The following is a 25,350-nucleotide window of genomic DNA, read 5'->3' on the forward strand; positions in this document are numbered from 1 at the left end:
ATTGCTGATCTGCTGAGCCAGTGAACTCAGTTATGGTATATGACACCATCATGCCCTAGGCCTACTGCAGACAGGAATGTATGAAATTGTCTACTAATTTTGCAGGTATAAAACTGACAGTCTATATTACCTTTTTCAATCAAATACTTTAAATCAAGACCTTCAGCACAAAACTGTTCTTGGCGAACAATGTAGGGTGTTTCACAATCATGTGTGTTGTGCTATTACTCATCAGTTACAAGTGTATTTGTTCTCCCTATCATTGCTGACACACCATCTGTTTTTAAGCCAGAAAGATTTTTGCCTTGAAGATCAAACTTTTCCATATAACTTCTTACTTCTTCATATGTGTCTTGTCCTTTTGTTGTACTTTTCATTGAACACAAGTCAAGTAGTTCTATATCTATACCTACATCTACATAGATAATCGACAAGTCACTGTACAGTGTGTGGCGGAGGGTGCCCTGCATCACTACTTGTCATCTCCTTTCCTGTTCCACTCGCAAATAGAGCGAGGAGAAAACGACTGTCTGTACACTTTCATATGAGCCCCAAATTTCTCGTACCTTATATTTGAGGTCCTTATATGCAATGTATGCTGGCAGCAGTAGAATCATTCAACAGTCATATTCAAATGCCAGTTCTCTCAATTTTCTCAATAGTGTTTCTCAAAAAGAATGTCTCCTTCCCACCAGGTATTCCCATTTGTGATCCTGAAGTATCTATATCTATACCTACGTCTACATAGATACTCCACAAATCTCTCTAACACTTATGTGTTGTTTGAACCTATTGATAACAAATCTAGCAGCCTGCCTCTGAACTGCTTCGATGTCTTCCTTCAATCCAACCTGGTATGAATCACAAACACTTGAACAGTACTCAAGGGCAGTTCACACCAGCATCCTCTGTGTAGTCTCCTTTACAGGTGAACTGCTTTTTCCTAAAATTCTCCCAATAAACCGAAGACGACCATTCACCATCCCTACCATGATTCTCATATGCTCGTCCCTCCTCATATCGCTTTGCAAAGGTATACCCAAATATTTAAACAACCTGTCTGTGTCAAACGGGACACTAATAATACCGCATCTGAACATTACTGGTTTGATCTTCCTACTCATTTACATTAACTTACAGTTCTTCACATTTAGAGCTGGCTGCCATTCAAATTTCTCTAATACAGTATAGTTCCCTGTCACTCTTCTCACAAAGGCTGCCAATTGGGCTATATCTGGAACATCAGCACTTTCACAGAGCACTAAACTATAAAATACACTTTCCTTTAATTGCATTTTGAGTGAAATTTCAATACATTTTTTGCCATGTCGTCAACTCGTGTTATAGATTGATGTGAAAAGCTTATATTTTTTACTAATGGCATGTCTTCTGGACATGCTGCTAATGTAAATATTTCCAAACTTTCTTTGATGAATTCTTCATCAGGTAAAGGTTTTCCTCTCGATATTAGTAAAAGGATAGATTGCTATTCACCACACAGGTGGCACCGTGAGTTGGAGGCAGGTACGATGAAACAACTGTTTAACATTTAGCTTTCAGCTAAAGCCTTTTTCAGATAAGAAAACACACGCACATTCACACAAGCAAATACACTTCACACACATGACTGGCACTTCCATCAACCTGGACCACAATGCAACCATCACATTGAACGAAAGCAGCAGTCTGGAGTGGCATGGAAAAGAGGGAGGGATAGCAGGGTACAGGTGGCAGGAGAGAATAGCACTATCTGGCAGAGCATGCAGTGACTACAGTGACTAGATGGAGGCATGTCAAGACTGACAGGCACAACTTCAGGAGGGGGGGGGGGGGGAGCAGGAAAGACGAAAGATGGGAGGGTGCAGAGGTTGCATTGGCAGAAGGTGGCATACAATGAGGGCGAGGGATGTGAATGCAGAGGTGGAGATAGGACAGAGAGAGTGGAAAATTTTGAGAGGAGGCTACCATAGGTTGAGGCCGCAGTAATTTCAGCAGCAGAGAATGTGTTGTAAGGATAACTCCCATCTGCAGCATTCAGAAAACCTGGTGTTGGAGAGGAGGATCCAGATGGCCTGGGTTGTGAAGCAGCCACTGAAATGAAGCATATTATGTTCAGCTACATGTTGTGCCACAGGAAGATCTACCATGCTCTTGGCCACAGATTGGCAGTGCCATTCATCCTGGTGGACAGCTGGTTGGTGATCATACCAATACAAAAAGCTGTGCAATGACTGCAGCAGAGATGGTATATAATGTGGCTGCTTTCGTAGATGGCCCAGCCCCTGATGGGGTAGGAGAAGCCTGTGACAGAACTGGAATAGGAAGTGCTGAGTGGGTGGACTAAGCAGGTTCTGTAGCTGGGTCTTCCACAGGGATATGATTGCTGTGTCAAGAGGTTGGGAATGGGAGTGCCATAGGGATGGACTAGGATTTTATGGAGGTTGGGTGGGCAATGGAACACCACTTTGGGAGGGGTGGGCAGGATCTTGGGTAGGTTGTATGATGATAGATAATCAAAGCCCTGATGAAGGATGTGGTTCAGTTGTTCCATTCCGGAGTGGAATTGGGTGGCTATGAGGGCACTCCTTTGTAGCTGGTTCTTGTGGGTGGTGGAGGATGGGGGTGTGTGGGGAAATGGCATGGGAGATCTGTTAGTGGACTAGTTCTGGTGGATTGCAAAAGTCAGTGAAGGCCTTGGTGAAATCTTCAGCACACTGGGTAAAAGAGTTTTTGTCACTGCAGATACCCTGTTCCCTGGTGGCCAGTCAGTATGGGAGTAATTTTTATGGTGTAGAAGGGGTGGCAGCTGTTGAAATACAAGAACTGTTAGTGGCTGGTGGGTTTAATGTGGACAGAGGTGTGAATGGAGCCATCAGAGGGGAGGAGATCACTGTCCACTTAAGTGGCACACTGGATTGAATAGGTCCAGGTGAAGCAGGGAGGAGAGAATATGTTGAGGTTATGAAGGAATGAGGATAGGGTGCCTTGGCCCCGAGTCCAGATCATGAAGTTATCATCAATGAATCTGAACTATACCAGGGTTTGAGGTTTCAGGAGGTTATGAAAGTTTCCTTCAGATGGCCCATAAGCAGGTTGTAGCGAAATGCAGGAAGATCTGCAGCGGATAGGCACTTGGTGCAGGGAGTGGCAACTGACCCTTAACATAGACAAATGTAATGTATTGCGAATACATAGAAAGAAGGATCCTTTATTGTACGATTATATGATAGCGGAACAAACACTGGTAGCAGTTACTTCTGTAAAATATCTGGGAGTATACGTGCAGAACGATTTGAAGTGGAATGATCATATAAAATTAATTGTTGGTAAGGTGGGTACCAGGTTGAGATTCACTGGGAGAGTGCTTAGAAAATGTAAACCATCAACAAAGGAGGTGGCTTACAAAACACTCGTTCGACCTATACTTGAGTATTGCTCATCAGTGTGGGATCCGTACCAGATCGGTTTGATAGAGGAGATAGAGAAGATCCAAAGAAGAGCGGCACGTTTCGTCACAGGGTTATTTGGTAACCATGATAGCGTTACGGAGATGTTTAATAAACTCAAGTGGCAGACTCTGCAAGAGAGGCGCTCTGCATCGCGGTGTAGCTTGCTCGCCAGGTTTCGAGAGGGTGCGTTTCTGGATGAGGTATCGATTATATTGCTTCCCCCTACTTATACCTCCCCAGGAGATCACGAATGTAAAATTAGAGAGATTAGAGCGCGCACGGAGGCTTTCAGACAGTCGTTCTTCCCGCGAACCATACGCGACTGGAACAGGAAAGGGAGATAATGACAGTGGCACGTAAAGTGCCCTCCGCCACACACCGTTGGGTGGCTTGCGGAGTATAAATGTAGATGTAGATAGGAGTGTGCCATGCAGATGCATGTGGCTCTGGTGTGAATTTGTTTTTATACTGTCCCTTCAAAGGAGAAGTAGTTGTCTGTTAGGATAAAGTTAGTAATGTATATGAGGAATGAGGTAGTGGGTTCGAGTCTGCAGAATGTTGGGAAAGGTAGTGTTCAATAGCGGCATCACCATGGACATGAGGGGTGTTGGTGTATGGTGGCATCAACAGTGATGGTGAGGGATCCACAAGGTAAAGGGGTGGGGATGGTGGAGAGTCTGTCAAGGAAGTAGTTGGCATTTTTGATTGGGAGATAGATTTTGGGCAATTGCTTGAAGGTGTTGGTCAATGAGGGCGAAATTCTTTCAGTGGGGCCACAATAGCGAGCTACAGGAGCACTGAGTTTGTGGATTTTGGGGAGCATGTAGAAGGTGTGCGTGTGTGAAGTGTCATAGGGGTCAGGAGGGAAATGGATTCAAGGGAGAGGTTCTGAGAAGTGCCTCAGGCTTTCAGCAGGGATTGGAAGTTCTGTTGAACTTCTGAAATGGGATCACTCTGGCAGAGTTTATAGGTGGAGCAGTCAGTTAATTAGCATAGGCCTCCTGCCAGGTACTCATTGCAATTCATAATGACAGTGGTGGAACCTTTGTTTGCAGGCAGAATGATTAGAGTGTGTGTGTGTGTGTGTGAGATTTGTTTGCTTGTGTGAATGTTTTTATTTTTCTTTTCTGAAGAAGGCTTTGGCCATAAGCTAAATGTGTAGCTGTATTTTCAGTATGGCTTCCTGCAACACAGCAAGTAAGCCTTATTGTGAGAAAAAATCGATCCTTTTCCTAATATTGTCAATGTATATTGACATAGCTTTAATCACCCACACAGGAATGATGGGAAATATGCAACCTTGGGAGCTAACTATTAAGCACTGCCCAACACTGCAACAACACAGAATCAGTTTGACAGATTTAAATATGAGCAGATGAGTATAATCTACTACACTTTAGTGTATCCATACCTCACATATGGAATTGAAGTATGGGGATGTGCTGCTGCCAGGCATGTAAATAGGGTATTCATCCTACAAAAAAAGGCAGTTAGGATCATGTGTAAGCTTAGATATAATGAGTCTGCAAAGCAGTTTTCAAAATTAAGAAACTACTAACACTCCCATCACTATATATTTATAAAACTGTTCAGCTGATGCCAAAATACAAGCAGTAAAATGATCTAAATAGAGAAGTTCGCATGTACAATACTAGGAGGGATGATGATTATCACCTGGAAAGAAATAATACAAAAAGTGCAGACAAGAGCCCCTATTACATGAGGATCAAATTGTATAAAAAACTTCCAAAAAAATTAAAATGCTTAAGTGGAAGCTGATTTGAAATTGCCTTGAAGGAGTTCCTCAGCAATAAGTGTTTTTATAGTATTACGGAATTCCTCTCAGAGGAGTAGAATACTTTCATTTGTATAAATAGTATTTACATGTACCAAAAAAAAGGGCCATAATTTTTTATCTGTAGGCCTATTGTATATAATTGTTTCCCCACAATGTTATAAGGGGAAATGATTAATATGTAAACTATCCAAAACAATCCTTGTATTTGACCATGGAGTATAAATAAATAAATAAATAAATTGAACTTAAATAAAGAAAACAAGCAAGTTTGAGTGAGAATGCCATCGCATGTCATCTATGTGGCCAACATAGCATGTGCATGGGTCACTGATGAGGAAACGTGTGGCAGATACCAGGTGTGGAAGAGAGCATCTTGTGGGTTAGCACAAAGGCAACCACTCCCTCACCACACATGCTTGTTTGTTTATGACCATGCACAGTCTACAAAGCATGTTAATTTTAAAATACTATCATCATTTACTACTGTGTCTAAAAAAACAACAACTTAGGTGGGCTGTAGTGGGCAACATTCTTTGTGGCCTGTGAGCCATATGTTGGACAGCCCTGTATTAGCATTACACTACGTCCTGTCATGGAGCAGCATTTGTGATGTAATGATTTGTGCATAACAACATTTCTGAAATAGACTGGGCTGCCCAGAGCATTAACTGAATGCAATTGAACACCTTTGGTATGAGTTAGAACATCAACTTTGCTCCAGACCCAGCATCCAAAATAACTATTTTCTCCAGTTTTGGATCTTAAGGAAGAATGGGCTGCCATCCCTTCATAAACATTCAGACACTTCATTCAGTATCCTCAGCAGAGGTCAAGCAATCATAAAAATGAAGGGTGGACAGAAATATAAAATCGTGCATATTACAATATGAAAAAAATGTAGTGTTCTATGACTAGATTTTCAATGAAGCACAACTAGAATCAGTCAATTCAAAGATCTGGGAGTAGCAATTTACAAGGATGTGAAATGACATGATTACGTAGACAAAGTCATAAGTAAGGAAGATTCATTAGCAGCATGCTCAGAAAATATGGTCAGGTGTTTGATTGCGTTGATCACAAAATATTGCTCCAGAAGCTGGACCATTATGGAATACAGGGAGTAGCTCACAGTTGGTTCACCTCTTACTTTAGCAACAGACAGCAAAGGTCATTATTCACAATGTTGAGAATGGCTAAGATGTGGCGTCTGAGTGGGGTACAGTCAAGCGAGGGGTGCCCCAGGGATCAGTGTTGGGGCCACTCCTATTCCTTATTTATATAATGATATGCCCTCAAGTATTATGGGTAACTCTAAAGTATTTCTGTTTGCTGATGACATTAGCATGATAGCAAGAGGTGTCATGTGCAACATCAGCTCAGTTTCAAATAGTGCAGTTCATGACCTAAGTTCATGGCTTGTAGAAAATAAACTAATGCTAAATCACAGTAAGACTCAGTTTTTACAGTTTCTAACATACAATTCAACAAAACCTGATGTTTTAATTTCACAGAATTGGCATATGATTAGTGAAACTGAACAGTTTGAATTTCTAGGTGTTAAGATAAATAGTAAACTGTCATGGAAAGCCCACATACAGGATCTTGTTCAAAGACTTAATGCTGTCATTTTTACTATTTGAACGGTATCTGAGGTGAGACAAAAATTAGTCTACTTTGCTTATTTTCATTCGCTTATGTTGTATGGTATTATATTTTGGGGATAACTCTTCCCATTCTAAAAGGATATTATTGGCTCAGAAACAGGTGGTCCAGGCAATAAGTGGTGTAAGTTCACGAACCTCTTGTCGACCCCTATTCACTAGTCTGGGTATTTTGACATTGGCCTCTCAATATATATATTCCTTAGTGTCATTTCTTGTTACCAATATTAGCTTATTCCCAAGAATAAGCAGTTTTCACTCAGTTAATACTTGGCAGAAATGAAACCTGCATTTGGATTGGACTTTCTCAACTCTTGTGCAGAAAGGTGTGCAGTATACTGCTGCATCCATTTTCAGTAAGCTACCACTCGAATTCAAAAATCTTATCACTAATCCACATGCTATCAAATCGAAACTGAAGAGTTTCCTCATGGGTCACTCCTTCTATTCTGTCAACGAGTTCCTTGAAAAATTAAGCTGATTCTTGTTGTATTGTTGATTGTGTTTACTTAAACTTATGGACTGACTTTTTTGGGGTTCATAAACATTTTATTTTTATCTGTTACTACTTTTATGTTGTAATTTCATCTACTGACATGTTCCATGGCCTTGGAGGTTTGTTCCTCAATTTGGTCCTACGGAACTTGGTGTGTAAATAAATAAATAAAAATATGTAGGAGTCAAATTATTTGTGCATCCCATCTTAGAAAATTGCCCAAGTATGTGGGACCCATACCAAACTATGTTGTAACTACCCACACAAACATGAAAACTGACAAAGACTAAACATTTTAATGTGAACACAGTTCCAATATTCCATACAAGCCCAAAGTATGAAACCAGTCCAGGTCCCTAACATAAAACAATATGTCCCAAGAGTGGATTCAAGTCACTGCAAAGAAATACAATAGCAAAGTGAGAGAGACACTGGTCCACTCTGGGGTTGTACAAAGTTAGTTTGTAGATTTGTGTGTCGATGCGGTCTGGCCATCGGTGGCATACGCAGATCATGAGGCAGTGCTGTCTTCTGATGTTTGATTAAGCTACCATCTGGTGGCTGGCCTCATGCAGCCTAATGTTGGTAAGGGGAAGTTGACCAGCAACAGCTTATGTTGACATCTTGTGAGATGTTGTGGCGGCCACAGAGATGGCACTGGTACAAAATGAGTGGTAACGCTGTGGGTTACCACACTCCTCTCCATGTCGGGGGGGTGCGGGGTGGGGGGTGGGGGGGTGGCAAGCACACTCCTCCCTCACTCTGGGAGTTCCCATGTGGTATGCAAGACAGTGATGTCAATGCCTGCAGCACAGACAGAAGCTCCGTGTTTCTGGCAACCAGAGTGTATGGGTGGAAGTGGCCCCGGCAATGATGATGCCATTGTGGGCGGATGCCCTGCAGTGCAACACCAGCCATTGGGGGTGCCACCACCAGGACTGGTGCCATGTGAAAGTCCGGTTCCTCAGGAACAGGAGTGGGGTTGGGCTGGGGTGGATCCTGTGGTCCCCCAGGAGCTCTGCTCACTGAAGGACTTCATCCACCAACAGACTCTGTGGGGTACAGGAAAAGAAAGCATATAAGCAGCTGCATGTAATAAGGAGCATAGTACAGAAGGCCACACCAAGAAAAGAACAGGTGCTCCAAGAGGTTGTGCAGAGGAGAGAAAACCCAGTTCTGATAGGTGAGTTGGCTTGGAATGAGCATGCAGGGTGGTGGAATTTGGTTCTGCGGGCATAATATATTGTGACTGTGTGTTACCAGCCTGTCATTTGCTTGAAGCATGGAGATTTGCCGACCCTGCTGATCATAGATGACCACCAAAATCCAACACTTATGGTGACCAAAGGCACATGCTCCAGATGGGGGCCATGATGCATAGCATGGCCACTGAGGTGCACAAGAAAGGTGATATGCAGCACCATGCATGACTGCTGCTCATTAGCGACTCTGTCAAGCTCTTCTCACCAATAGGAGTGTGTAACAGGACGTCCTCCTCTAACATTAGTTTTCCTCAACAGTAGTTGTCAATACCAGTATTATTTTTCGAACTCTGGACAGGTCAATATTATCTCAGTTGCTTTTCTGAAAACTTTCAAATAATTTTATACACAGTATGTTATAGTTCAAGATAAAATTTATGAAAAGGAATTACATTTTAAAATATTTTCGTTTCGATGTTATAATCAATAAGTACTAATTCTGAAGGTACAGATAATTTTTTTTTTTAACGAACATTTAAATTACGAATTATTGGCACACTTAAAATTTCTATATTAATTACACAGTTCTGTACTGTTTATTTCTAGATTCATTTATGAAACAATAATCAAAATTAATTATGTAATGGAAACTAGTAGAAATTCATTTGTTAAGAAAAATTGTAAACCCTCTGGAATATTGTTATATCTACAGAGTATGAGAATCGTAAGCATGCCTCTGATGTGATCAGACGTATTTTTGTATTTTTATGTGTCAATGTGAAAAATCTAAATACTGTATAATATACTAACAATGTGCGAAAATATATTTATGTAAAAAAATACAGTGCAACAAAAATCTTCAAATTTATTTGGTTCAAACCAACCATGAGGAACTGATGTGAGACTTTCAGCTTCAAGAAACAGGCCCCTAGACAAGAAGAACTGGAGCCATCTCAACAAAACAAGTAAGTAAACTTCAAGTTTATTGTAATCTTCACTCCTCTCAAATTTTCATAAAAGACTTTGCTTATTACTTACTAGACATTGTTTAATGTGGACAATAGATGGAAGAACAAAGAAATGGGTAGATTACAAGTGTGGGCATCATCCGTAACTAATTAACTTATAATGTGGTTTTTTCTGTTGCAGAAACTGTTTTATTTCATAGATTTTTGAAATTTATATACGAATAAATTTTTTATAACATGGAGCAAAACTGAAGACTGCCCAGCAAATGATTTATACCAACAGTGATGATGTACTACCAATAATGATGGACCAAATCTAAAGAAAGTGAGGAGGACTTTACACCTACAACCAGGGACAGCAAAAAGGAAAGATAAGTATGTGGTGTTGATAGGTCATATCGACCATGATTAACACCATCTTTTGACTCTTATTGCTCTGCCAAGGCTCCATGTTACTTTTTAGTTCTGTTCTGTATCTCAAGCTGTGTACACATTTATGACTAACTACAACATATATCTCTGTGAATGTATGCTTTCCCGGCGTATACAGCTGGCGAAGAGTTCTCGGGCTTCCAGCCGGGTGGCGGTGTCTTCAAACTGCGACGTTTCGACGAGTGACATACTCATCATCTTCTGGCGAAGTCAGAAGACGATGAGTATGTCACTCGTCGGAACGTCGCAGTTTGAAGACACCGCCACCCGGCTGGAAGCCCGAGAACTCTTCGCCAACATATATCTCTATGTGGAATTTAATGGGGGTAGTTATTGCATTCAACCAATAATCATATCCCGTTCCCATACTGGTGGCCCCAAAGTTTCTATGTCCTCTGCAACTTCCACGCCAGGCTATGCGCATGACACCATGGCTACCTCACCAAATGATTTGTTCGAAGATTTGGAGGCCCAACTGCAACAACCAGGTCACTCCAATCCTTAGCCAACAGCCAGCTCTCCACTAATCAACAGTGGTTTGCGATCTCCAATCAAGTTAACCTCAAACTTTGTTGTTCTACAACGGTCGACTGCCACACTGTTAAATCAAACAATGGATTCAGGTTTCGTGTCACCGGACTGTGCACGCCAATATGTGAAATGTGAAGTGGATAATTTTCAGAATTGTGTAACTACTGATCAATCACGTAATGTTCAAAGTTTAGTTTCTTGTGTTTCTGCGTGTAAATTTAATATCTAATATCCACAGTTGTCGCGTTTTCATTTACATCGGAAAGTAAACCGATTTTGTGATGTATTAAAAGTTCCTAATCAGGGGCAAATTATTTAGTTTCACCTGAGTGCTTCGGTAGATAGGTTTTTGAATACCTGCTTATCACTAGACACAGTGCGTTTTTGTCGGGGTCTACAGTAGAGTTGCGCAGCACGTGCCAATAGTCCATTTATCTGCATAGTTTAGTTTTCCACAGCCTTTAGTATGGATTGTTGTGTGTGGATGCGAGCCGAGCTGGTGACACTTTGCTCTCAGCTTCAGGCTGCAGTGGCTTCGGTTACACAGCTTGAGGCTGCAGTGGATGGGCAACACTGTTGTGGGCTGGCCATAGGGATCCAACGGACGTCCAGCATGTCAGAGTCTTCCGATCAGTCCTCATCGGTGGCCAACCCAGTTACTGCTAGCACTGAGGCTGCCTCCTCACTTGTGGTCGAGTGGGAGGTCACCTCAGGGCGAATCAGGCAGCAAAAGACTTCCCAGACAGCTGCACATAAGACCTCCCTGGTTTGTCTGACAAACAGGTTCCAGGTGCTGTCTGTGGCTGACACTGTCGCTGAGCCAAATGCTGTCACCTGTCCTGTTTCAGAGGAAACCTCTCAGCCTGCAAGATCTGGGCAGTTGCAGAGGGTGGGATTATTAGTAGTTGGGAGCTCCAACGTTAGAGCGTTATGGGGCCCCTTAGGGACCTGACTGACAAAGAGGGTAAGAAATCCAATGTGCACTCCGTGTGCATACCGGGTGGAGTCATTCCAGATGTGGAAAGGGTCCTCCCAGATGCCATGAAGAGCACAGGGTGCAGCCAACTGCAGGTAGTGGCTCATGTCGGTACAAAGATGTGTGTCACTATGGATCAGAAGAGATTCTATCTGGTTTCGAGTGGCTAACAGAAGTGGTAGAGGCTGCCAGTCTTGCTTGCAAGATGAAAGCAGAGCTGACCATTTGCAGTATAGTTGACAGGACCAATTGCGGACCTCTTGTACAGAGCCGAGTGGAGGGTCTGAATCAGAGGCTCAAATGGTTCTGCAACCGTGTAGGCTGCAGATTCCTTGACTTGCGCCAAAGGGTGGTTGGGTTTCAGGTTCTGCTGAATAGGTCAAGTGTCTACTATACGCAGGAGGTGGCTACATGGGTAGCAGTGGCTGTGTTGCATGGACTGGGTGGTTTCTTAGGTTAGAGGATCTCAGGAAAACAAAACAAGGGATTCAGTCACAAAGGGTGCAGGCTGAACACAGGAAAAACGTAGATACAGGAACCATTGGTATAATAGTTGTAAATTGTTGTAGCTGTGTTGGGAAAGTACCAGAGCTCCAACTGCTAATAGAAAGTACTGATGCTCAAATCGTTATAGGCACTGAATGCTGGCTGGCTAAAGCTGGATATAAGCTCAGCCAAAATTTTTGCGAAGAACCTAACAGTGTTCCAAAAGGATAGGATAAACACGGTTGGCGGTGGCGTGTTTGTTGCTGTCAGAAGTAGTTTAACTTGTCGCAAAATTGAAGTAGATACTTTCTGTGAGTTAGTATGGGCATAGGTCATTGTTGGCAACTGGAATAAAATAATAATTGGATCCTTTTACTGACCTCACAATTCTGATGACACAGTTGCTGAAAAGTTCAAAGAAAACTTGAGTCTGATTTCAAACACGTATCCGACTCATGCGATAATAGTTGGTGGCGACTTTAATTTACCCTCAATATTTTGGCAAAAATACATATATAATTCCAGAGGTACACATAAAATATCATCCAAAATTGTGCTAAACGCTTTCTCTGATGATTATATCGAGCAGTTAGTTCATGAGCCCACGCGAATAGCAAACGGTTGTGAAAACACACTTGACCTCTTACCAACAAATAATCCTGAGTTAATAACCAATTCAGGGATTACTGAACACGAGGTTGTCCCAGCGAGATTGAATACTGTAATCCTCAAATCCTCGTAAAATAAGCGAAATATATACTTATTCAAAAAAGCAGATAAAAATTCACTTGACGCCTTCCTGAGAGACAATCTCCACACATTCAAAATTAATAATAAAAGTGTAGACCAGATGTGGCTTGAATTCAAAGAAATATTATTGGCAGCAGTTGAGTGATTTATACCAAATAAATTAACAAACGACGGAGCTGATCGTCCTTGGTACACAAAAAAGGTTAGAACACTGCTGCAGAAACAACGAAACAAACATGCCAAATTTAAACAGACGCAAAATCCCCAAGATTGGCGAGCTTTTACAGAAGCTTGAAATTTAGTGCGGACTTCAAAGCGAGATGCCTATAACAGTTTCCACAACAAAACTTTTTGTCTCGAAACCTGGCAGAAAATCCAAAGAGATTCTGGTCGTATGTGAAGTATGTTAGCGGCAAGAAACAATCAATGCCTTCTCTGCAAGATAGCAATGGAGATACTATCAAAGACAGTGCTGCCAAAGCACTGGATTTGTGATTTCCTGTCAAAGAGGTCACAGTTCATAGTAATTAATGGAAAGTCATTGAGTACAACAGAAGTGATTTATGGCGTTCCCGAAGGTAGTGTTATAGGCTCTTATCTGTTCCTTATCTATATAAACAATTTTGGAGACAATCTGAGCAGCCGTCTTCAGTTGTTTCCAGATGACACTGTCGTTTATTGACTAATAAAGTCATCAGAAGACCGAAACAAACTGCAAAATGATTTAGAAAAGGTATCTGAAAGGTGCAAAAAGTGGCAGTTGACCCTAAATAATGGAAAGTGTGAGGTCATCTGCATGAGTGCTAAAAGGAACTTGTTAATCTTTGGTTACACAATAAATCAGTCTAATCTAAAAGCCATAAATTCAACTAAATACCTAGGTATTACAATAACGAACAACTTAAATTGGAAGGAACACATAGAAAATGTTGTGGGGAAGGCTAACCAAAGACTGCATTTTATTGGCAGGACACTTAGAAAATGTAACAGACCTACTAAGGAGACTGCGTACACTATGCTTGTCCGTCCTGTATTAGAATACTGCTGCATGGTGTGGGATCCTTACCAGATAGGACTGATGGAGTACATCGAAAAAGTTCAAAGAAAGGCAGCACGTTTTGTATTATTGCGAAATATGGGAGAGAGTGTCACAGAAATGATACAGGATTTGGGCTGGACATCATTAAAAGAAAGGTGTTTTTCGTAGCGACAGAATCTTCTCACGAAATTCCAGTCACCAGCTTTCTCCTACAAATGCAAAAATATTTTGTTGACACTGACGTACATAGGGAGGAACAATCACCATGATAAAATAAGGGAAATTAGAGCTCGTACAGAAAGATACAGGTGTTCATTCTTTCCGTGCGCTGCACAAGATTGGAATAATAGAGAATTGTGAAGATGGTTCGATGAACCATGTACCAGGCACTTAAATGTGATTTGCAGAGTATCCATGTAGATGTAGATGTAGATCTACATTCTCACACGTACTTTGACTCTCAATGGACCACAACATCGGTTACAGTCATGCCATGTGCAACGCCACCATTTGTGCAAAACGCACACGCTATCAACCTATTCCAGTTTTGGCTCACTCACAAACTAACGATGGACATTTCGTGCACCAAATTCCCCTTGCTCACCCACCAGATCCATTGCTCAGTTTTTTGACCACATGGGCTCGAACACATCTTACGGCGCTTCGCCTCCAGGAACGTTTTACCGCAACAATGCGATTTTCAGCAAGTTTCACTGGTAATTTATTGTCCGACCACACGGTGTGTGTTCCTGATGTGCACAGAAAACTCACACTATTGTCCATGAAGTACCAATCCCCTCCCCACCCCCACCCCTCCACCAGCCATGCACGGGGGGCCCCAATTCCAACTGTTCAACTGTTCAGCTGCTTGCCTCTCCCACAGTTCCTTCTGTGTCTGCCACGCCGGCCTTCTGCATCATTCCCGAGGTGGAAAATTTCAAATCTGTACCTATAACCTCCAGTTCAGTTTACGGGACCACAACACATATTGCACAACTGCTCGTTCCCACGGTACCGACTGTGCCGGCGTCATGTTTTCGCGACACGTCAAGGACAATGCAACCCGCTGTTGCTCTGGACATGCTTACCAGTAACACACCTACGCCTATGGTGCCGGGCTGCTGTATGCCACCCCCCCTGCAACAGACCAGCAGGCCTTCCAAGAACACCGAAGCCACCTTTGTGTGTCCCCCACCCCCCCACACCCGGCCATCTGCCAAAGCTGCCCCCTTTGTACGAGGACAACCCCGTATCATGGTTTGTGCTTGTGGAGCATCCTCCATGATCACTTGGACTTAATTTGTGATCTACTCCTCTTGCCACCACCTAGAAGACAATATAGGACTGACTCGCCTGCTCACTACAAGAATTAATCATCAAGATCTTGTAAGAGGAGCACCTTGGGGACCAAACTCCATCACAAGTCTGGTGCCACCTTCGATTACTTGTGAGTGAACATACAATGCTGGACATTACTCTGTGGGCGGTATGGTCCACCAAGTTACCTAATGACCTACAGATTCACTTGTTCCCCCCAGGGGCTCAGCATTCATTTGCTGAGTACGGGCTTGGCGACCCCGGGGTCCTGAGCTGGGGACTGGTCAGCGCCACCAGTCTCCTGTCACCGTAAACCCCGGACATGCTTCAGCGACCACCGCATGGCGCAGCGGTGGAATGTTGTATGCTGCGGGGAATGGTAATCTTGGCTTGACCGCCTGGATTGCGAGGAAGGTAAACCTCTATAAAAACCCCTCAATCTTATGGTGTGCTGCGCGCCTATAAGATGCATGGCTGTTGGGGTGGAACAGTCGCAAGCGGGCAACCTCTGGGGCACCTGCCGCACCCCAGTTGTATAAGGCTTACTCAGGCACGCGGGGCTCTGTCTGAGCGGACCTTTAGTTCCCTAGCTGCTCGTGGGACCACAATGGACCCTTCGACCTCTACGTTTCCCCCTACCAGTGGATTGGGTGGGCCACTGATAGGAAAACACACCCAATCGAAAAAGCGACTTCGTGCTGCGAGTCCTCCAGCGCCTGATGTTACTAGAGATTTATCAGACTGTCGTAACAGAGCACATGCTGATATCCAGAATGTGTTTTTGATTGTCAAACGGAAGGAAGGTAGCTTTGAGAGAGTTTCTCCCTTTTACATCCACAAGGGTCTTGAGGGAATTGCAGGAACACTGAAATCTGTGAAGCGTCTGCGCAATGGGACTCTGTTAGTTGAAACTTCTAGTTCCCGTCAAGTCACTTCTCTTAGGAAAGCAACCTGTCTCGGAGAGTACGCTATCGAGACCGAGCTCCACTCCACTTTGAACTATAGTAAGGGTGTTGTGACATGTAGGGACTTGGTGGATATCCCCAAGGACGAGTTGAAATCTGAGTGGGCTGACGAAGGTATTGTCGACGTGCAGCATATTATGAAACGAGTCGATGGGGACCTAGTCAAATCCGACTCGTTTATTCTCACTTTCAATCGCCCGAGACTCCCAGAGCATGTTAAAGTGGGTTTCTTACGTTTGCCAGTACGGCCATATTTCCCCAACCCAATGCGCTGTTTTAAATGTCAGCGCTTTGGGCATACTACGTTGGGGTGCAATGGGATAGCCACTTGCGGTAAATATGGTCAGCCTGCCCATGAAGGAGCCGATTGTTCATCGCCTGTGAAGTGCGTGAATTGCTCTGGGAGTCACCCTGTCTGGAGCCGGGTCTGCCCCATCTATCTCGAGGAACGGAAGATACAGGAGATCAAAACATCTAAGCGCATCCCCTATGGTGAGGCCAAGAAGCTCTTTAAGGCCATGCAGCCTCCTGTGTTTACAACATCTTTCGCTTCCACTCTGCAGAAACCGGTACAGTTGGCCACTGTTGCTACACAAACGGAGGTTGCTAGTGTCACCACTAATACCTGCATTTGCCAGTGCACTTGTGCTGCTGCGGTTGTTTTGCAACCTGCAGCTCTCCCCACAACATCGGACAAGGCCGTGGTTGCTGACATTGGGGTACTTCCTGCACCTCCCCATATGGCACCTTCTGCCCAGGCGAGTAAAGCTCCAACTGTTGACAAGGTTCTGCATTCTAAGCCCCCCAAGACGAAGACGCCAAAGGTGAAGGTTTTGCCACCTGAGGAGACTAGTCACGGTCAGTCCGATGATGATGCCATCGTACTATCTGACATCTCCCTTGGGTCGCCATCGGAGCTGATGGACATTGATGTCGACCGGGGGCGATCTTCTCGCTCCAGCCCCAGGAATAAATCTCCGGCCAGTACGGGCTCTCCTCCAAAGCACAGGGGCAGGGTGAAAATTCAGCCACCCTGATCACTGGCTCCCATATTACAGTGGAACCTGAATGGGTTCAGGACGCATGTGGCCGAATTACAACTCCTTGTACGAGAGCGCCCCTTGTGCTTATGTCTCCAAGAGACACATTTCCGGGCCACTGATGCTCCTTCTTTACGGGGCTATACCGTGTATCGAAAAGATGATCTGATGGGGGAAAGGGCAAAGGGTGGTGTTGCGGTTTTTGTCCATGACATGCACCACTCATCTGAGCTCCCTCTCGTTACGGACTTGCAAGCAGTTGCAGTTGACCTTCTTGTGGGGCAGAGGCTCACAATCTGTTCCGTTTACTTACCGCCTCAGGACGCCATAGACTCTGAGGCTCTCACAGACCTTATTACCCAACTCCCCCGCCCATTTCTCCTTCTGGGGGACTTCAATGCTCATAATGTCTTATGGGGCTCTACGACTACTTGCCCCAGGGGTCGCATTCTGGAAAGCCTCATGGCATCCGAAGAACTGTGCATCCTCAACTCTGGTGCTCCCACTCATTTCTGTACTGCTTCTGGGTCGTCGTCAGCTATTGACCTTTCCTTTTGCTCTCCAGCACTCGCGGATTCTGCTCTGTGGGAGGTTGCCGCTGACCTCCATTCTAGTGACCACTTCCCCCTTTGGATTCGCCTCCTGGATGAGACTGTAGCATTACCAGTGCCACCCAGGTGGAACCTCTGCAGAGCTGACTGGACACTTTTCAGCGATTTAGCTGTTTTGGAACACCGTGCCAGCGTCCACGAATGGGTCGACCATGTTACAGCCGTGATCTCCCATGCTGCTGAATTGTCGATCCCACGGTCCTCAAGTCATCCCAAGAGGCGCCTTGTCCCTTGGTGGACCACTGAGTGCCGCTCAGCCATCCGAGACCGCCGTGCAGCTCTGCGCCGCTTCAAGTGCCGTCCCTCAGCTGACAATCTTGCGGCCTTTCGGGTGGCAAGGGCCAAGGCGCGGCGAGTGATTAAAGAGAGCAAACGACGGTCATGGCAATCGTTCTTGAACTCCATCTCCCGCTCCACTAGTTCAACAAAAGTGTGGGAAGCCATCAGGAGGATCTCCGGGAAACGCAGCCAACTACCTGTCACAGCATTGCTGCATCAGGGTAGTCTACTCACGGCGCCGAGAGACATTGCCCAGACACTGGCCACGTATTTTGCCGAATCTACTGCCACTATGAACTGTGATCCAGATTTCTGCCGCTACCGCACTGCTATCGAGAGGGATCACTTGGACTTCCGGTCTCCAAATTCTGAACCCTACAACTGCCCCTTCACAATGTGGGAACTGGATTCGGCGCTGTCTGTGGCTCATGATACTGCGCCAGGTGCTGATCAAATCCTGTACAGCATGCTGCAGCACTTGTTGCTGCCATCCAAGGAAGTACTCCTGAATTGTTTTAATATGATATGGTCATCCGGCACGTTCCCTGACTCGTGGAGGGAGGCGATTTTGGTTCCCCTCCTCAAACCGGGAAAGGACCGAATGCATCCCAGTAGTTATCGGAGTATTGCTTTGACGAGCTGTGTCGGGAAGACATTGGAACGCATGGTCAACCGTCGCCTGGTTTGGCTGCTCGAGACCAGGCCGCTCCTTAGCCACTCTCAGTGTGGCTTTCGGAGATGTCGTTCAACTATAGACAACTTGACCCTGCTTGAGGCGGTCATCCAGCAGGCCTTCTTACGTAACCAGCATTGTCTAGGTGTATTCTTTGACATTAATAAGGCGTATGACACTACTTGGCGCCGCCTTATCCTCAATCAACTCCATCAGTGGGGCTTTCGTGGCCATCTCCCCATCTTCATTCGGTCCTTTCTTTCCCGCCGCCTCTTTCGATATCGGGTTGGTAATGTGCTATCTGATTTGTACGTGCAGGAGAATGGTGTTCCTCAGGGAAGCGTGTTAAGTGTCACCCTCTTTGCCGTCGCCATTAACAGTATCACGTCCACAATCCGGAGTCCTGCCCAGTGCTCCTTGTTTGTGGACGATTTTGCTGTTTTCTGTTCTTCCTCCAGTCTTGTCACTGCTAGTCGGCAGCTGCAGCTTACGATAAAGCGATTAGAGGCATGGACTGCGAAGACGGGTTTTACCTTTTCTGCAGACAAATGTGTGTGTGTTCATTTTAATCGTTCTCGACGTGCTTTTACCTCCCCTGAATTGCGTCTGAGGGGCACCATTCTTCCTTTTAGAGACACTGTGAGGTTCCTGGGCCTCACTTTTGATTCCAAGTTGTCGTGGTTGCCGCACCTTAAAGACCTCAAGGTGCGGGCCCTGAAGGCGCTGAATATTTTGAAGTGTTTGAGCCATCGGTCCTGGGGAGCAGATCGGGCGCGTCTACTGCAGTTTTATAGGGCTTTCGTCCGGTCGCGTCTTGACTATGGATGCACTGTGTATGGGTCAGCGAGGCCTTCGTATCTGAAGATTCTTGACGCAGTACACCATGAGGGTATCAGGCTGGCCACTGGTGCCTTCCGTACCAGTCTCATCCCCAGCCTGTGTGCTGAGGCAGGGGAACCGCCGCTCGCCATCCGGCGGAAACTCCTCATGGTGCGACGGGTGTGTCAATTCCTTGCCTGTCCTCCCTCCCCTGCATACCCTACTGTTGCCCGACCCCCTATGGAACGTCTCTTTTCCAGTCGTCCAAGGGCAACGAGACCATTTGGGATTCGTGCCAAGCATTTGCTTGAGTCCCTTGGTGTGGAGCGTGTGGCACCCCAACTCCAGGGTTTTACCCGCCTGCCTCCCTGGTTGCTCCAGAGGCCCAGCGTCCTTTTAGACTTGTCAGAGTACCGGAGGAGCTGCACTCCTGCGTTTGTTTTTACCTCCTTATTTTACGATATTTTAAACCAGCATCCTGACCATGTACCAGTATTTACGGATGGCTCTAAACAGGGGGACTCTGTAGGTTGTGCTGTGGTTTTCCCTGATCGAGTCATCAAATTACGGCTTCCTGCAGCGTTTACCATCTTTGATGCCGAATTGTTTGCGATCTTGCGGGCATTGGAGCAGATGAGATGTGTTCCCAGTCTTAAGTTTCTCATCTGTTCTGACTCTCTGAGTGCCCTTCAGACCATGCAACACTTGTACCCAGCGGATACGGTAGTCCAGAACATCCATGATGCCCTACTCCACCTGCAACGGCAGGGGAAGGAGGTTTCTTTCTGCTGGGTGCCGGGGCACGTGGGTATTAGGGGAAACGAACTGGCGGATGTGGCTGCCAAAGATGCATGTTCCCTCCCTCACGTTGTTGAATGTGCCGTCCCCCTCCATGCTGTTACCTCCCTTTTGCGTTCTCGTGTTATGCGTCAATGGGAAGAGGAGTGGCTGGCAGTCGGTGAAAATAAGCTGCGTTTGGTCAAGGCCACCACGCGGCCATGGCGTACGTCCAACCAGTCATGCAGGCGGGATGAGGTTCTCCTCACCCGCCTCCGCATCGGGCACAGTCCCTTAACGCACGGTTTTTTACTCCGGCGGGAGGACCCACCAATCTGTAGTGCTTGTGGCGTCCAGATAACTGTCCGCCACATTTTACTTGACTGTCCTTTATTCTCTGACCAGAGGGCGGTGGTTTCCTTGCCACCGGATTTGCCCTCTATTTTGCAAGACGACGCAACGACTGTGGTTAAGGTCTTACGGTTTTGTGTCCTGTCAAATTTGTTGCCTCGGATTTTAGGGAGAGGATTTTAATGTGCTGCTGGGTGACTGGTTCACCCAGGTTTTAGGTAAGAGGTCCGCCAGTCACGATTACCTACTTGTTTCCCTTCAATTTCTGTTCTCTTTTCCTTGTGTTTCCTTTCCTTTTTAGTGCGTTTCTTCTCCTCTTGTTTTGCCTCTGTATGTGAGGATTTGTAACTGCGTCAGGTCTGTGTCTTTTAGCCGTTCTCCTTGTTCGCTGTCCGTCTTCGTCTCTTCTCCGCATGTGTTCCTGTTTCTATGCGTTTGGGCGCTGATGACCACGCTGTTTAGCGCCCGAAAACCTCAACCCACACACACACACACACGATTCACTTGTTACTGCACTCCTTTGAGTCAATCGGCTCTTGTCTTCACATCACAGACCATCTGTATGCACTGTTACAACAGCACCAACCAGCACACCACTCACCACTGGTTGGCACAACTGCTCTTGTTAACTGGCCGTCTGTGGGCAGAGGCAGACCTCACTCCACCTCCACACTGTCTACACCACCTGGCAGTATCCACTCACTCTCTTCTCCATCCAAGCACTCAAGAAAAACCCATGCACCCGTGCCAGTATACGTCCCGGAAAAAATCATTGAGGACAAGCCTCCTCCGCTGCCGCAGTCACCGCCGCCACCACCACATCTAGCTCATCCATATTGTTGGTACCACAAGATTTTCGGTGATGATGCCAAGAAGTGTCGATCAACTTGCCAGCACCCAAATGCCGACTGCAGGATCTAGAAGATGCCGAGTTCTGTGGGGAAGCTCAAGGGTGTCCTCATACATTGCACTCCGTCCACTCATCCACCCGGCAGAGTGGTCGTTTATAGGTGACCGACATTTTGTGTGGCTCTTCTTCCTAGTCAACACAGGCGCTGACGTGTCTATCAGACCCACGTTGTTGGTTCCTCCTGCCTTTTCACCATCGAGGTCACTTCTACGAGCTGTCAACGTATCAATGTTACAAACCTCAGGCTCTGTCAAAGTTATGGTGCACCTATCTCCTTCTCTGTGTTTTTCGTGGACTTTCTACATTGCCGACATCGATGAACCAATTCTCGGTATGGATTTTTTGTCACATTACAAACTCTCTCAGAACATGGTTCAGAGCTCAGTGCTACATCATGCCACTAACACTCAGATACTGTGCTCCCACACTTATGTTCCACGTTCTGTTTCTCTTGTGACATGTGAGTTAGTATGCAAGTGCTCTGCTCTCGCGGGCAACATTGTGACCTGCGTTACTAACCTGCTGTCAGAATACAACTCGACGGCACAACACTGCCGGGAAAATGACGAGCTGAAACAACGAATAGCACACACTTATAACGAGCTCATCGCCACTCATACCTTGCTGCTGAAACTGCAGTCCACCTAATCATGTTTCTTCAGCAGACACCAGCTCGGACACTCAGCAGGTTAGTCCAAAAACATTAATGGTGTGTGACATTTTGAGTCTGGTAGACATCGCACCCCCAACACACTCGCCACATTCAGTGTCATGTGTATCAAACAGTGCTTCTAATGACAGTCAAGTGCATGATACAAACATGCCCACCATGCAGGCAGCCACCCCACGTGTTGCTAAACATTCCCCCTCTCTTGTGTGTCAGCCACATGACTCGGAGGCCATCGCTGTTCCCCGCACGATGCCAATGCCTCTCTCGCCTGCGCCTGTTACCCAAGGCAAGGCTGACAACAGACAGTCGCTGTGTGTCCCAACCCACTCCATGCTGCACACACAGCCAACCTCTCCAAACAAGCACACGACGTGCCCACATAATAGGCACGTGACTTTTGTGCTGACTTTTCCCACTCACGCTAGCGGTTACGCCTTGTCGCACCCCACTCATCCAAAAACTTCACATCAGGACATTGCTCAGTCTCGTGTGCAGTTCTCAGTTTCCTCCGTCACTCACGGAACAACACACAAGATAGTTACCACTGCCGGACCTCCTATTAGGAACAAGGTTAGATGCCTCAACCTCACTAAGTTGTGCACGACCCAGCAGCAAATTAACAAACTTTTGGAGGCAGGTATCCTGCAACCGTCAGACAGCAACTGGTCTTCACTGATTCACTTCATCACCAAACATGACGGTTCTTTCTGAATGTGTGGTGACTACAGATGCTTAAATGCTCGTACCATCATGGACAATGACCCTGTGCCGAACATAAATGATTTTACTCGTATGTTATCAGGTGCCACAATCTTAAGTGTTATTGACTGTAAACATGCCTACCACCAGATTCCCGTAGCACCGAAAGACATTTCAAAGACAGCTATTATCATGCCGCTCGGTTTGTTCCAATACAACTTCATGCTGTTTGGCCTAAAAAACGCAGCACAAACATGGTAACATTCCATCGACTCAATCTTACAACATTTCAAGTTTTGCTTTACATATCTGGATGACATACTCATTTTCAGCAACTCGGCTGAAGAACATGAAAATCATTTATCCAAGGTCCTCCAGACCTTGAACTCCAACGGCATCGAGGTTAACTAGGACAAATTCCAATTGCGCCAGTCTTCTGTCGCATCGAGGGCCGTTCTTTCTTCATCTTTACTGATCACAAACCACTAGTGGACACTTTCTGCAACCATCCTGAGGTCCCACCCCCTCTTTGTTTCTGCCACTTTGATTTAGTCTCTCAATTCACAACAGATGTTCACTACAGCAAAGGCGCAGAAAACATTCCCGCAGATTTTTCTCGTGGATCAATACTGTCTCACACATCATTGACTTATCCAACCTGGCAAATCTCCAGGCCTCTGACGAGGAATCTCAAGCTCTCCTTGCTGATCCTCAAACATCTCTTGTGTTTACCAAAGCCAAGTTCCCCAGAATTTTGGACGAGGTGTGGTGTGATTCTTCTACCGGCACCCGGCAGCGGTTGCTCCCACCCACATCACACTGGCAAGCCTTTGACGCCTTGCATAACCTCACTCACCCTCGTGTCCATGCCACCACATGGCTCATATCCAAGCGTTTTGTTTGGAAAAATGTTAAACAGGACTGTCAGACCTGGGCACGCAGCTGCATCTCCTGTCAACGCAACAAAATCGGCTGCCAGACCTCTCCTCCACTAGGCAAGTTTCACATTCCGCAAGGAAGATATCGTCATATACATATCAACCTTATCAAACCACTACCACCGTCGGAGGATCACAGATACATCCTCTCCACAATCGACCACATGTCTCACTGGGTGGAAGCTATTCCTTTACCCAACAACCCCACTGAAACCATGGCCAACGGTTTCGTCTCCTCATGGATTCAACCAAGATCGGTAGTTTGAGTCTGTCCTGTTCACCATTTTATGTAACATCCACAGCATTTAAAAAATTCATACAACAGCCTACCACCCGCAAAGCAATGGGTTAGTTGAACAGTGGCACCGCACCCTCAAAACTGACCTCTAATACCAAGACTGCCTCTGGTCTGAGGCTCTTCCATGGGCGTTACTCAGTCTCCATTCGACCTTTAAACCAGACTTACAGGAAACCATCTCTGAATTCGTTTTCAAGGAGAACTCAGTCTTACCAGGGGAACTTATCCTGCCTCAAACAGGCGTCAATAGGCTGTATTTCATTAACACCATCTTTGGACTGTTATTGTTCTGCCGAGCCTCCATGTTAGTTTTTAGTTCTGTTCTGTATCTCAAGCTGTGTACATGTTTATGACTAACTATGAAATATATCTCTATGTGGAATTTAATGGGGATAGTTATTGCATTCGACCAATAATCGTATCCCATTCCCATAAGTACAAACTAACTGTGAAGTTAATTTATTTATCAACTCGTGAGCTTGTTAAAAAAATGAATATGGACAAAAGCAAAAGTGGGGTAGAAATTGTTGAAGCTGCAGGATCCAGTCAGGACATGTTAGAGCTGAGTGAAATCATAGACAGTGGAGAAACAGTAAAGACTGATGTTTTGCAGTTAATTTCGGCAAAAATAGAGAAAATGAAGACAGATACCAATAGCAAATTTAGCGCAGCTAATGATCAGTTAACTGAATTAAGAATAGATAATGATAGCAAAATTACTTCACTCTAAGGACAATTAAATGACTGGAAAACTGATAAACAATAGTAAAATCATCAGGGTTGATCAGATAGGTCAACTTAGTAACCAAATTTCAGAGTTAAAAAATGGGTTGTCAGAGGGGTTACAAAATGTGAATGATAATGTTGATGTTTTAGGAAATAAATTTATTGTTTGAGAAAATGAGATTGTAGCCGAGTCAGAAATACAATCAAAGAATGTTGATGACATCAGAGTTGAACAGAAGGCCATATTGGAAAAACTGTGTGAGCTGGGAGCTACCACCCAACAAAATGTTTCCAAAACCAAAAAAATTTAAATGTAGAAAACGATATACAAACAAATGTAACTCCTTTACATCACAAAATTTCAGCACTTCAGGAAAGTTGTATTAACAAAAATCTGTGTGCAAACAATAGTATTGCATGGTCCAACATTCCTATCGAAAGCTTTCCATGAGATAATTTACATACAGTGGATTTTCTGCACCACTGCAG

The sequence above is a fragment of the Schistocerca piceifrons genome, chromosome 2 (genome assembly GCF_021461385.2).
Source record: "Schistocerca piceifrons isolate TAMUIC-IGC-003096 chromosome 2, iqSchPice1.1, whole genome shotgun sequence".
NCBI classification, from domain to species: Eukaryota; Metazoa; Arthropoda; class Insecta; order Orthoptera; family Acrididae; genus Schistocerca; species Schistocerca piceifrons.